This window comes from Coenobita brevimanus, chromosome 23 (genome assembly GCF_032717465.1).
Source record: "Coenobita brevimanus isolate Jiangsu-jjx chromosome 23, ASM3271746v2, whole genome shotgun sequence".
In the NCBI taxonomy this organism is placed as follows: domain Eukaryota; kingdom Metazoa; phylum Arthropoda; class Malacostraca; order Decapoda; family Coenobitidae; genus Coenobita; species Coenobita brevimanus.
Genome location: NC_136976.1, coordinates 52,753,950 through 52,768,817, shown reverse-complemented (window position 1 = coordinate 52,768,817; position 14,868 = coordinate 52,753,950). Strand labels below are relative to the sequence as shown.

Here is a 14,868-nt window from a genome sequence, read left to right as displayed (position 1 = left end):
TACTCCACACAGGGGCGGAAAAAAACCCTGTATAGAGTTGACAATTGTGCAGGAGTAAAGAGGGAACAGAGATGGCTTAGCACACCTAATCTTTTGGAAGCAGATTTTACAAGAGATGTAATATGATCTTTCCAAGATAAGTCCTACGTCAATGAAACCCCAAGCATGTTCAAGGATGATGCAGGATTAAGCTGAATATTATTAACGTTAGTGGGTATACCTGTGGAAGATTTTGTCAGGTTGATAGGTGTAAAAACTGAGTCTTTGATGCATTAAAAACAAGATTATTTTTACACCAGTCAGAGATACGAGCCAAGTCAAACATTAGGTGTGTCATAACCTCATCCCGTTTGTTGAAGTAACTGGTGAGATGCACGTTGCGGGAACCGAATGGAAGGGTGAAGGGTGAAATCATCAGCGTATGAGTGGACAGGGTTAGATGTACAGCTTAGAAGGTCACTGATGAATAAAAGGAAGAGAGTTGGTGATAGGACAGAGCCCTGAGGAACACCACTGTTGATAGATCGAAGAGAAGAACGATGGCCGTCTACAACAGCAGCTACAGAATGACCAGAAAGGAAGCTAGAGATGAAGGCACAGATAGAAGGATAGAAACCGTAAGAGGGTAGTTTGGAAATTAAAGATTTATGACAGACAAGATCGAAAGCCTTTGAGATGTCAAGTGCGATGGCAAAGCTTTCGCCAAAGTCCCGAAAGGAGAATGACCAGGAGTCTGAAAGGTAGGTGAGAAGATAACCAGTGGAGCGTCCCTGACAGAACCCATACTGACGATCAGAAAGAAGGTTGTGATAGGAAAGATGCTTTAAAATTTTTATATTAAGAATGCCTGAAAGGGTACAACAGGGAAGAAAGGTTGCTGGTTCTTTGAAAACAATGAAAAGATATAGGGAAATGAATAAGGAAGTAAAAAAGTTGCTGCATGACAATATTGTGATACCAACTCTAATATATGTATGGAAGCGAAGCTCTGACCCTGTTGGAAGGACAAAAGTCAAGGGTGAAAGCAATGGAAATGAGTTATTTGAGAAGAGCATGTAGAGTTACATGGAGAGACAGACTGACAAGTGAGGAAATGAAGGTGCATTGTGGTGTTCATGTGGATGTGACAGAAAGCATTAGGAGAAATACACTGAGGTGGTCTGGCCATGTGGAGGGGGTGGGCAGATAGAGACTAAGGAGAAGACTGTATGTGAGTGAGATGGAGGGGGGGGGAGGGCAGAGGCTGAGGATGAGATGGAGGGATGGAGTGGAGAGGTATATGAGAGGGGGGGGGGGGTAAGCTAGGGAAAGGACAGTGAAATGGCAGGGGACTGAGCAAAATGGAGGCAATTAGTTTCTGGCTAATCCTTACGGGAATAAGGTGTCTGGCAACAGACAGACAGTTTTTTGTGTTCCGACGGACATGACCATCTGAGAATCTTTCCTATACAATTGCCCTCCACAGCTTTTGAATGTTCAGATATCAAGCAGAACAACAAATATGGATGCAAGAATTGTTTTAAAGATGTCCTGTGAGACCATAGCTATTTATTTCCCAAGAAATGTTAAAATCCTAACACAAATATACAGTATATTATCATTTATGACAGGTACAGTAAACAACGGGTGGAGAAGCTTGCCTTCACATGATTGTAGTTGAAGCTGAAACTCATATCCACAGTGTAATCCCTGACTCTGCTGAAATGTAAGTGATACATATCAGTACTGGACACCTTATCTACCGTTATCTATCTACTGCCAGATGCCTTAATCCTGTGGGGTGGCCACAAACAAATCACCTCCATGTTGCACTGTCCCCTGCCATTGCTCTGCCCTGCTCCCAGCTCACACCCCCCTCCCTTATATACCTCTCCACTCCATCCCTCCATCTCATCCTTGGCCTCCTCCCTCTCCCCCTTTCCACCTCACTCACACTCTCCTCATCAGTCTCTCACTCTCCATCCTCTCCACATGTCCAAACCACCTCAGTGTGTTTCTCCTAACGCTTCCTATCACATCCACATCACAATGCCCCTTCACTTCCTCATTTCTCAGTCTCTCTCTCCATGTGGCTCCACATGCTCCTCTCAAATAACTCATTTCCACTGCTCTCACTCTTGACTTCTGTTCCTCCAACAAAGTCCAAGCTTCACTTCCATTTATTAGAGTTGGTATCACGATACTGTCATGTAGTAGCTTTTTCACTTCCATGCCCACTTCCCTGTTTATCACTGCTTTCAAGGAACCAGCAACCTTTCTTCCCTGCTGCACCTTTTCAAGCATTTCACCCTCTGAACTTCAATCCTTACTCATCACACTACCCAAGTACTTAAATCCACTCATGTTTTCCACTTCCTCCTCATCCAGCCTCACTGTACATTTACTGACTTCACTTCTCCCGAAGACTTCCCATCTACTCCATGTATTCTTAATACTTTCCACAATCCTTCTCTATCCACCCTGTCATACGCTTTCTCCAAATCCATGAAGGCCGCATAGGCTACAACTTCTTTCCCTCTCTACAAACTTTTCCACTAAAGATCTAAGAATGAATATCTGATATGCACAACCTCTTCCCATCCTAAAACCTCCCTGTTCTTCTCCAACTAATTCCTCTGTTATTTCCCCAACTCTGTCAGTAAGTATCCTACCATATACTTTTCCTATTACACTAAGACGACAAATGCCCCTATGATTACAACACACTTCTTTTTCCCTTTTTCCTTTGTAGAGGGGAATAATTATACCTGACTTCCAATCCTCCAGGACTCTACCTTCCTGCCAGGCCAATCTGTACATCTTCCACATACATTCTACTAATATATATCTCTCCCCCATGCTTCAGCATTTCTCCACACACTCCATCAATTCCTGGGGCTTTCCTCATTTTAACTTTCTTCATTGCTTCCACAACTTCCATCCTACTGTACTGATTTCTTCCTCTTTTCTCACATCCCTCCTTCTCCCAGCCATTCTCCAGCCACTTATACTTGCATTACTTTCATTCTCAATGTTCAACAATTCCTTAAAGTGTTCTCTCCATCTGCTCACTCTCTTCACTAGTACCATATTATACCATTTTTATCTTTCACTCCCCAACTAACTTCTTTGGCACCCTGTCTAATTCTCTCTATCTCTTTCCAGAACATTTTCTTAAATTCCCTACACTTTACACTCAAATTCCTTATCTACTCTCTCTTACTAATCTTTCCACCTCTCTCTTCCTCTCTACATATAACTCTCTCTTCCATCTCTCAACTTCTTCCATGCCCCCGTTTCTCATCCTCATCCACTCACTATATCCTTTCTTCTTCTGTGCCACAGCCTATCTCACATCTTTATTCCATCATGCTGTTCCCTGCATCCCCTTTCGTCTTCTCTTCATCCCACACACCACCTCACATGCTGCACAGATTTCTTCTGTGAATATCTTGCACACACCTTCCATGTCCCCCATCTGCTCCAATTGATACCGTAATTACCCAATCGCTCCTCCACTTCCCTCTTATTCTACTTTTTTTTTTTTTTCCATCCTCTTGTAACTTTTCCACCCTCCTTGTAAAAACTAATTCCTCCTGTCCTTCCCTTCTTCTCTTTCTCCATTTCATTTTGACTTTGATTCTGACCACCACCTGGTGGTGGTCAGAAAGTCCACTCCCCCAGCCTCTGTATACTCTTGCATCCATTACACACCTTCTCACCCTTCCATCCACACACACATAATCAATCACTGCCTTCCTTTCATTCAGTTCACCACCCACCCTTCTCATCATTCACCACATATACCTATGTACTGTATCATTATCTTATAAAATAAAATATTGCTAAGATTCTTTGTCAAAATACCACGCCATAACCTGTTTATGAAGGACAATGCTCTTCAAAGGTAGAGTAGGAAGTAAATTATAAAAAAAGGGGGAGGGGGGAGACCTGAGCAGTACAGTACTAGGTACAAAGTGCTGCCTACTTCTTCCTCAGCCTTTATTTATTTATTTTTTTTTCTGTGGCTGTGCTCCTCTCTTCCTATTTCTCCCATCTTTCCTGTCTCTTCTTATTGCTTTTCTTTCCTTTACAGGTGGCTTTACACTGAGTGACAAGCCAAATGGTTTCCTGTAAGCCAAGAAACCATTTACAACGCTGGGTGGTAACCATATAACCAAACCATACATGCTCCCTACATGTCAACAAGTGGGTTGGTGGAGGGTTAGTGCTCCTACCCGTAAAACAAATAACTCAAAGTCAATGGCCACCCCTTACGGGATTATGGCGTCTGGCAATTGATTGACTGACTGACAAACTGATGACAATACAAAACACTATCAGTATTTATTTCCCAATTTCTTTTGCAGTGCCATCATATAATGTATGCTTGTATGTGTGTCTTTGTGAGCAAATGAATATTTCTATTTTTATGAATATTTTTAATTTCCATGACCTTGGGTTAGGTTACCTTAGGTTGAGATAGGTTGTTGGATGAGCCAAAAACGACCATCAGGGTAAGTTAGGTTAGGTTACTTTTGTTAGGTTAGGTGGCAATCAAGAGCTCCAGCAGGGTTAGGAGGTAACTAAGATTGTCATAGTCATATTATGGTTATTACTGGTGGTAGGTGGTGGCGACCAACATCCACTCACTTGATGTAGTGCTGCCGCCTTCTTCCTTATCCTTTATCATTCTTTTTCTGTGCCTGCCCTCCTCTCTTCCTATATCTCCCATCTTTCCTGTCACTTCTTATTGCTCTTCTTTCCTTTACAGGTGGCTTTACATTGAGTGACAAGCCATATGGTTTCCTGTAAGCCAAGAAACCATTTACAACGCTGGGTGGTAACCATATAACCAACCCATACACGCTCCCTATGTGTCAACAAGTGGTTTGGTGGAGGGTTAGCGCCCCTCCCCATAAAACCAATAACTCAAAGTCAAATGGCCACCCCTTATGGGATTATGGCATCTGGCAATAGATAGATAGATTTGCATAACACACGAGGCCTCAAAATACTCAAATGAACTAAAAAACTATCATTTTGGAAGGAAAGAAAACACCAAAAATAAGAAATGGCAATAAAGGAAATATTTACAATACTATCAACACAGTAGAGCACATCTCAAGTACTAATATACTCTACCAAGTAGTTCTTTCACACTACCCTGGCCCTGACTGTTGTCTATTTACAGCTTATTTCACATACCTCAATGGCATAATAATGCAAATACCACTGCTGCACATTCTTTTTAAATCAATTCTTCCTGACCTGAATCATATTCTAATGCTAATCTGTTAATATAACTCAGCAGTCAAGATGGAGACGGTACATTTTAAGACAAGTTAGAATAAAAGGGGTTTAGTACCATAATTACTGACCTATGAAACTTGCCAATTACATCAAAGAAAGTGTTACACAATATATTTTGACAATATCAATGGAAAATCTACATAAGCAACAAGCACTTCATGAAAACTACACAGCCCACACCCGCACTGCAAATTGGATCATGTTATGGCCGACCTGCAGAATGATTATATTGGTGCAAATATAAAAGTGCAAAATGCGAGTAAAAAGTAGTGTGCACCTCACTCTACACTGTATGGCCGCGCCTATGGGACAACACATACACACGCACATACACATGTAGGTCACAACACTAGGTTGCACTTTCCTCTCGCGTTTACTTATGTTTCTTTCCCCTCTGGTCGACTGAAGGGCGATGGTCTGGACTTCACAACTGTATGGCGTTCAGGTGGTATGACTAATGCACGAAAAGTGACAGCTCATACCGGTCGGGTAATTCTTTCCTGAGAACACGCCTTGGAGACTGTAAACAAAGTCCTGCCTTGTGATTTATCCCACCTCATGCCCAGCTCTTACTTTAAGGCTCCTACCTGCTTTCAAAGAAGTCTCGTGTGCTCTGCCAATCAATATACTACTCCACTTTCACATAAACCATGGAAAAACTCGCAAATAAACGTCGCTTTCACATATCCAACTTGTTGCTCACAGTTAAATCTACAAACTGACACCCGAACAGTGTTGCCAGTTTATAGACATAGCTTCCCGCCCAGTCTCTTCAAAAGTAGCCAAGTACCCAAATATTATACTCGTCACTTGACCTCAAACTGCCGTCTTTCCATCTTAAATACTGAGCTGTAACAATGGATTAACGTGTGTTAATCACGAAAAAGTGATGTGAAAAGGATGCAGAGCCATAGCATTGTCTTTCTGCAACTGAGCTACAGGAAATAATAGCAAGGTCAAAAATTCAGGTCAAATTAAGGTGAACGAACTATAACAGTTTTCGTCACAAGTTCCTCTGCAGTATATTTTGGATCCTAGAGATGGATGGGATGGATTTTACTCCGGATAAAGTAGCTTAACTCCGTGCGTGGCCCTTAGGTTTCTTATGAGACAGTAGTGAACGAAAACAAAAAAGAAAAGTTTCGAATATCAGAAATTAATCATATTTAAACCGACGGAGACCAGACTAAAACTTATTCAGATAGACTGAAAAATGTCACCGTTTCACTAATTGGACAGGAAATTGCAGATATTAAGGAGAGAGAGAGAGAGAGATTTTGGTTATTCGGTGAAATTTTCTGGCACCATTTTAGGGGTTGGGTGGAGGCATTTGGGGGATGTCTGGCAGGGTACCTCACTAAAGATATATAAATAAAGAATTAATAAATATCTGGCGGTGGTCATTCATAACAGTGTACATGGGGTTACACAGAACATTAGCGATCAAGTTCCGTAGGGTTACTGAATGAGCTGAGGTAGCTCATCATTTTGAAAGGGTGTCATTTTGAGGGAATCTGGCGATGGAACCCCACCACAAAAAATGTCGGGCGATGGTCACTCATGATACATTGGTTATGATGAACATTTTGCACCAAGTTTCAGGTGGTTAGCCACTGAGCTGATCCAGCTCAGTTTGGGGGAACGTCTGGCTGACCCCTCCCACCAATGGAAATGCAAGGCACCCTTGTTTCAAGATTGCGGAAATGGTGTGCATTATATCTCAGGCAACGTCAAGAGCTTACATTCTGGAATGATTAGGTCTACTTTGGGGGTAGGCCTACTCATTCAGCACCTCTCACTACCACAACCACCAGCGGGTGCCCGGCGGACGTCCAGTTCTTTATAGCTACTGGGACCCATGGCACACACCCTTCTATCTATAACCCCGTAAGGGGTGGCCATAAACAAATTGCCTTCATGTCGCCCTGTACCCTGCCATTTCGTTGCCCTCCCCCCAGTTCACCCCCCCTCTCTCATATACCTCTCCACTCCATCCCTCCACCCCATTCTCGGCCTCCCTCTCCCTTTCCCCCCCCCCTCCACCTCATTCACAAGCAATCTCCTCGTCAGTTTTCTCGCTCTCCGTCCTCTCCACATGACCAATCACCTCAATATATTTCTCCTAACACTTGCTTTCACATCCACACCCACACCATAATGCACCTTCACTTTCTTATTGTCAGTCTGTCTCTCCAGGTAACTCTACATGCTCCTCTCAAGTAACTCAGTTCCACTGCTCTCACTCTTAACTTGTGTCCTTGCAACAAGGTCCAAGTTTCACTTTCATACGTTAGAGTTGGTATCACAATACTGTTATGCAATGACTTTTTTACTTCCATGCTCACTTCCCTATTTCTTATCACAGCTTTCAATGAACCATCAACCTTTCTTCCCTGTTGTACCCTCTAAACTTCCATCTTTACTCATCATTTATCCTCACTGTGTACATTCAATAACTTCATATCTATTGAGGACCACAACTTTATTCTCCCCTACATTCATTTTTAGATTCCGTTTCTTACACACTTTCCCAAACTCACTCACCAAGCCTTGCAGTTCCCCTTGGTCTCCACTTACCAATACTGTATCATCTGCAAACAACAGAACAGAGAGTTTCCAGATGGTGCTCTCTCTCATTAGGGTCGCTCCGCTGCCCTACTTTGTATTTCTTTTATAACCCCATCCATATACAGATTGAACAACCATGGAGACATGACATATCCCTGTTTCACTTCAACATTCCAATAGAGTTATTCACTCAGTTCACCACCCACATGTACCACAGCATTAAAACCTTCAGACGTGCTTTTCACGGCAATCAACAGCTTCCCATTTACTCCATAAATTCTTAATATTTTCCACATTCCTTTTCTATCCACTCTGTCCTATATTTTCCAAATCCATGAATGCCGCATACAACTTTCCCTTCTCTAGATACTTTTCCACTAAAGACTTTAGGATGATTATCTGATCTATCAACCTCTTCCCTTCCTAAAACCTCCTTGTTCTTCAATTAATTCGTCTGTATTTCCCTAACTCCATCCATAAGTATCCTACCATATACTTTTCCTCCTACAATAAGTAGACAAATGCCCTGACGATTATCGCACACTTCTTTTTCCCATTTGGCATTGTACAGGGGAATAATTATACCTGACTTCCAATCCTCCGGGACTCTACCTTCCTGCCAGGCCAATCTGCACATCTTCCATATCCAGTGTACTACTGTCTCTCCTCCATACTGCAGCATTTCACCATGAATGAAAGTAATACGAGTAGAAGTGGGTGGGGAATGACTGAGAGAAAGAGACGTTTTGGGGGAATGTGTGATACCTCTACTTTAACGATTTAATTTCTATATTATGGCTCAGTATCTTCTTTTATGTTATTAATGCAATGTGTGTCGATACCAATACGATATAAACAGCTCACAAGAGAATGTTTGGGTGTAACATCCAGAATAAATCGCTAAGAAACAGATGCTACGAAGCGTCATGTGGCAGTTAAAATACTGGTTGAGGTGGCTCCTTAACATCTCTCTCTAACCATTTTTCTTGTTGCACATTGATAATCTCTTGTACGCTGTCTATATCGTTTTAAATATTGACACTTTCTGTGCAAATATCGAACAAAATATGTATGTGCCATATACAGTACAGTAGCCTACTTAAACTGGTGGAGGATGTACCCCTGCTGCATCCCACTGCCGTTGTGGACTACATGAGGGCCGTATTCTGATAAGTTTATGCAGGAGGTCAAGTATACCCCTTTTTCTTTAACTTGGCCTGAAACTGCCACATTATCCTGAATGATCAGTTGTAACATTAGATTGACACGAGAATCTGATGTTCGTCACGTGCTATGGAATGGCGTGGAACGGTAGCATTGCCTATTTCTGCCAATCATTTACGTGACAGGCTAAAAAAATAAAAAATAAATAAAGTAAAAAGAGTATGATGTACCTGTTCCTTTGCGATTTGGCATACCACTGTACACCTGATATTCTGGTGTATGTTATGTATAGCTTTTTAATATCCACAGACTACACAGATCACACACACGAAAAACTAACGTGTAAGATGGATAAATAAGTGAGAAAGAAAACGTGTTGCGAAGCCTCAGCTGAAGAGAGTACGGTAAGAACCAACACAAGCTCTACAGGCTTTTTTTTTTTCTTCTTCTTTTTTTTAGGAAGAACACGAGACAAGGGAAATTTCAGCATTTTTTCCTCCTCGTCCTCCCGAGAAAGGTATATGCAGTTGCTACATCAGGGAATTAATCTCTATGCCCGTTAACTCGTTCATTACAAGCGGTGTCCCCTAAGCTGAATAAAATCTTCCTGTGAGACAGTGGCGGATTCAGGGGGAGGCACATGGACACGTGCCCCCCAAATGATAATAATAATAATAATAATAATAATAATGATTGTCTACCGTGTATGCCTCGTAGCAGTACGGTAGTTTCTCCAACCCTAAAGGGAACCGGAACAGCACGGCATATAATGAAAGCCGACATATCTCTGGTCCCACTCCCCCTCCAGTTTTTACATCTACCAATGCCCTGCTGCCTTGATCTTCACTTCTTCATTTCTGCAACATTCGCGGCCTTTCCTCTAACTTTCTCTCGAACACCACCTCTCCTCCTCTAAACCTCACCTTCTCTTCTTGACAGAGACTCAGCTGTCTGAGGCAACTGACAGCAAACCCTTTTCTGTTTCCTCCTACTTTCTCTATACTCATTTCAAAGCCAAAGTTGGCTGTCGTGTATATGTACGCAACGATTTATCTTGCTCTCGTGTTCCTGAACTTGATTCTTCTGAATTCTCTACTCTCTGGCTTCGGCTTTCTTGTCATTCTCTGACTAAAAAATATATCTGCGCTGTTTACTTATCTCCTAATTCTATTGACTATGAAAAATTCTTCGACTATCTTACTTCTACGATGGAACACATTCTCTCCATTTCTCCTTTCTCTGAAATCTCCATTCTAGGAGATTTCAATGTTCACCACCTCCTTTCACTGATCCACCTGGTGAACAAGCCTTTATCTTTTCTATCCTTAATGACCTAGAGCAGCTTGTACAGCACCCTACCCGTATCCCTGACCGCCTTGGAGAGAGCTCCAACATACTTGATCTCTTCCTTACAACTAATACTTCTGTTTACACTTATTTTTTCCTCTCCATTGGGCTCCTCCAATCACAACCTTATTACCTTAACCTGTCCTATCGCTCCGGTACGGCCTGTGGACCCTCCAAAGAAACGTCGTCTGTGGCACGTTGGAGCTGCAGATTGGGAGGCCCTCAGGCAATACTTCTTTGATTTTCTGTGGAATGATTATTCCCTCCATGGCTGGGAGTCATCTGAGTGTGCCTTGCGCATTACAAAGGTTATTCTCTCGGGCATGGAAGCATACATACCCTTCTCATATCCTTTGACTAATGCAAGAAAGCCTTGGTTTAATCACCATTTTTCTAATGCGGTCCGAAACAAGGAGAGGGCATATAAAAGGTACCGGAGCCAATCCACCCCTGAATCACACCTTTTATACGTTTCTGCCCGGAATCGGGCAGCCGTACTAAATGCTCTCAACTCTCCAACTCGAAGTCTTCGCGCTCCTTCTGGCACCTTGCCAAAAACCTATCTAACAACTTTACCTCATCATCCTTCCCTCTTTTTTTCTATTCTGATGGCTCTGTAGCTATTTCTTCTACTGATAAAGCAGGTCTCTTCGTTTAGACTTTCTCCTCCAATTCCACCTTAGATGATTCCGGTGCTGTTGCTCCATCACTTCCCCCCTCATACTTCCTCATGGCTGACATTAAAATTTCTTCAGCTGATGTGTTTCCTGCCAGCACTGGCCCCAATACTAACAAGGCATATGGGCCTGATGAAGTCCCTCCTGTTGTCCTCAAGAACTGTGCTTCAGTGCTTACACCCTGCCTAGGTAAACTCTTTTGCCTTTGTCTGTCAACTTGAAACTTTCCTTCTTGCTGGAAGTTTGCTAACATTCAGCCAGTCCCAAAGAAGGATGACCATTCCCAACCCTCTAACTATCGTCCAATTGCTTTAACATCTGGTGTCTCAAAAGTATTCGAGTCAATTCTTAACAGAAAAATTTTAAAGCATCATTCCTAACACAACCTTCTTTCTGATCGTCAGTATGGGTTCCGTCAGGGGCGCTCCACTGGCGATCTTCTCACCTACTTTTCAGACTCCTGATCATCCTCCTTTCTGAACTTTGGCGAAAGCTTTGCCATTGCACTTGACATCTCAAAGGCTTTTGATCAAGTCTGGCATAAATCTTTAATATCCAAACTGCCCTCTTACGGATTCTATCCTTCTATCTGTACCTTCATCTATAGCATCCTTTCTGGTCGTTCTATAGCTGCTGTTGTAGACGGCCATCGTTCTTCTCCTAGATTTATCATCAGTGGTGTTCCTTATGGCTCTGTCCTATCACCGACTCTCTTCCTTTTATTCATTAATGACCTTCTAAACTGTACATCTAACCCTATCCACTCGTATGCTGATGATTCCACCCTTCACTTTTCCATTCGGTTCCCGCAACGTCCATCTCAGTAATTACTTCAACAAACACGGGATGAGGCTATGGCACACCTAATGTCTGACTTGGCACGTATCTCTGACTGGGATAAAAAATAATCTTGTTTTAAATGCATCAAAAACTCAATTTTTACAGCTATCAACCGTACACAGTCTTCCACAGGAGTACCCACTAATGTTTAATAATATCAAGCTCAATCTAGCATCATCCTTGAACATGCTTGGGGTTTCATTCATTCGGGGCTTATCTTGGAAAGATCATATTACATCTCTTGTAAAATCTGCTTCCAAGAGACTGGGTGTGCTAAGCCGACTCTGTACCTTCTTTACCCCTGTACAGTTGTTGACTTTATATACGGGTTTTATTCGCCCCTGCTTAGAGTACAACTCTCATGTGTTGGGAGGCTCCCCACATACAGCTCTTCTCAGCCGGGTGGAGTCAAAGGCTTTTCGTCTTATCAACTCTCCTCCTCTTACTGTGGAACTGTCTCCCTCTGTCTGTATTTCCTACTTCCTATGATCTCCAGTCTTTCAAACGCAGTGTGTCCAGGGATCTCAAAATGAACGGATCTTGAATTTGGTTCCCTTTTGTATTTTTGTTTTTTCTTGGAAGGAACGGTTTGCGGGCTCCTGGCCTTTGGTTTCTTTCTTGCATAAAAAAAAAATCCTTGCCTGACCTTCAATCTTTCCATCAAGTTACATCCAAATCGTGTCAGAACAATTTATCCTGCACTCTCTCTCTCTCTTTCTCTCTCTCTCTCTTAATCAGTTTGGGATATTTTGAAGTAAAGGGGTTATATTATACCGGTACGGCATTCATTAACCCACATCGCTACGAAGGAGGGTTCTCTCAAGCTGTATGAAATTGCCTGGTGGTAGCGTGCGTAATATATAAAAAAAACGTCATCGTACGGAGGGATTACAGCAGTGATTCTTAAAAATTTTCAGTCCCGATACCCCCCGATTCAATTGCGAATCAACCCGATACCCCCTCTCTAATATTATTACCCTCTCCACTTTTTCCCTTTTAAAAAAAGAAAAAGAAAGAAAAAGAAGAGAGAATGGCTATGAACAGTTGAATTCTATAGATTCCTTTATTTATATTTAAACAAAATAATGTTCATACACAGATTAGTTTGTCGTAATTACCATACACGATTTTTTTTTTTTTTTTTTAGGATACCTTTCTGGATACCCCCAAGAAGCCATTTCGATACCCCCAGGGGGTATCCAGGCACTACTTTAAGAACACGTTTCAACAGGCCTTAGCGCCCCAGAGCGGTCCAGGGGTAGTGGGGGGTAGCAGTGAAACCACCAAATACTTGGAGTGCGAATTCGCTTTTACTCTAGATATCCTTCTTTCAGAATACTTAGCAGTTATGTTTATTTGATCATTATTGACAACAGTATTAATGTTATATGAATATTTGTCAGCAAAATATAACTGTAAATGCATATTGCCGAAATACTTTGGAAATATTTAAGCCGTAATGAAGAACCATAACAAATCCTGCCTTCGCCACAGCTGCTTCCTCTCGTAATTTCCTCCGATTTTGAAGACGAAATGAACCCAGGAGTGCAAGACTACAATGGAACAAGATGACTTTGGAAGATATGATCATTGTGCAGAGGTGAGGAGGTACTTCAAGGAAGTATGATTTTCGCGGGAATGAATGAAAACAAACCCTCAGTCTGTACTCTTTAGATCCGCATGACCTTTACTTTCATTAAGCCGAAAATCAATACTTAATTGAAAAGAAGAGGGTATTGTACCAAATCTTTTCATTTATTACATGTTAGTATTAAAAATCCGTTCACTCTCCCAAATTACACAGACTAATACCCTGGTATTTAGAGTTCTGTTATCCTTTACACGACTGTGATCTAAACCAGTTACAGCTGTCAAGATGTCGCCAGAACCCCACCTCACCAAACAGTTCCAACCGCGACGGAGGCCGCGACAACCCCCCCTTCACCCCCGACATTTTCGCTCTCGAAAGCGCCTCACGTTCCGTGGCGCTCCAGCTGTTGAAACGCAGCCCTTTATAGCTCTCACCGTACACTACTGGCCGGAGATTTATTAAACAATTGTGTGTGTCTACCAATTTTGCTTTAATGCTTCTCTTACCATGCCATTTCACTTCATACTACCGGCAGGTGATTTTTTTTTTTTTTTTTTTTTTTTTTTCAGTTTACGCGCGACATACTGTAACGAAATATTCAAACTGCCCTGCCTCCGTTTTTAGGTGTCGCTGGAGGCTTCTTAGCACCTTCTCCCCGGCGATTTATTTTGCACAATTCGCCTCAACATTCTACTGTATGCAGTTTAATACTGTTTTAATACCCACAGCTTCTACCAACAACGTACAAGAGGTGTAATGAGCACAATAAGTCGCCAATGATGTGTTACAAAATTTCCAAAGCCATGGAATACTCTCTCTCTCTCTCTCTCTCTCTCTCTCTCTCTCTCTCTCTCTCTCTCTCATTACGAGAAAGCCGTGTGTTCTTACCGGATTGTATCTTTACAGGAATGAGTCAAGTTCGTACTGTCCCGTGTATTAAACCATATTTATCATACATATCCTTAACTTTATGAATAGTTTTGGCACACACTATTTCATTCGGTAGTGCATTCCACTGATCAATAATTGCCCTATTTGGGAAACTGAATTTCCGTACGTCTTTATTGCCTCTCTTTTTATGTATTCTTTTTTTCAGCGTCCTCTTGCTGATGCTTCCTCACAGGTTATATACTCATTTATGTCTAGTTTCTCTTTCCATGAGATTCATTTATATAGCATACTCATGTCTCCTCTTTTCCTTCTCTCCTGTAGTGTTGGTAGATTCTGTTTTTCTAGTATTTCTTCGTAGCTTAGATCCCTAAGCTTGGTACCCATCTTGTAGCTGCCCTTCGTACTTTTTCAGTCTCATCTATGTGTTTTTTGAGATAAGGATTCCAGACTACTGATGCATACTCCAGGGTTGGTCTGATGAATTATGTTATTATCTTT

At 42.0% G+C, this 14,868-nt stretch overlaps 1 protein-coding gene across 2 annotated transcripts in view; it reads right to left on the bottom strand.

Annotated features, from left to right (window-relative positions):
- Galphai (G protein alpha i subunit) overlaps window positions 1-14,868 on the bottom strand; it is a 307,080-nt gene that overhangs the window by 132,953 nt on the left and 159,259 nt on the right. Inside the window, exon 1 of one of the 2 annotated variants that reach the window (XM_080267266.1) lies at window positions 5,880-5,962. The exons of the other annotated variant lie outside the window; for it this stretch is intronic. The gene's annotated coding sequence lies outside the window, so the exon portion shown is untranslated. Of the gene's footprint in view, window positions 1-5,879; window positions 5,963-14,868 lie in introns of those variants that run through there. 2 annotated transcript variants of the gene reach the window in all.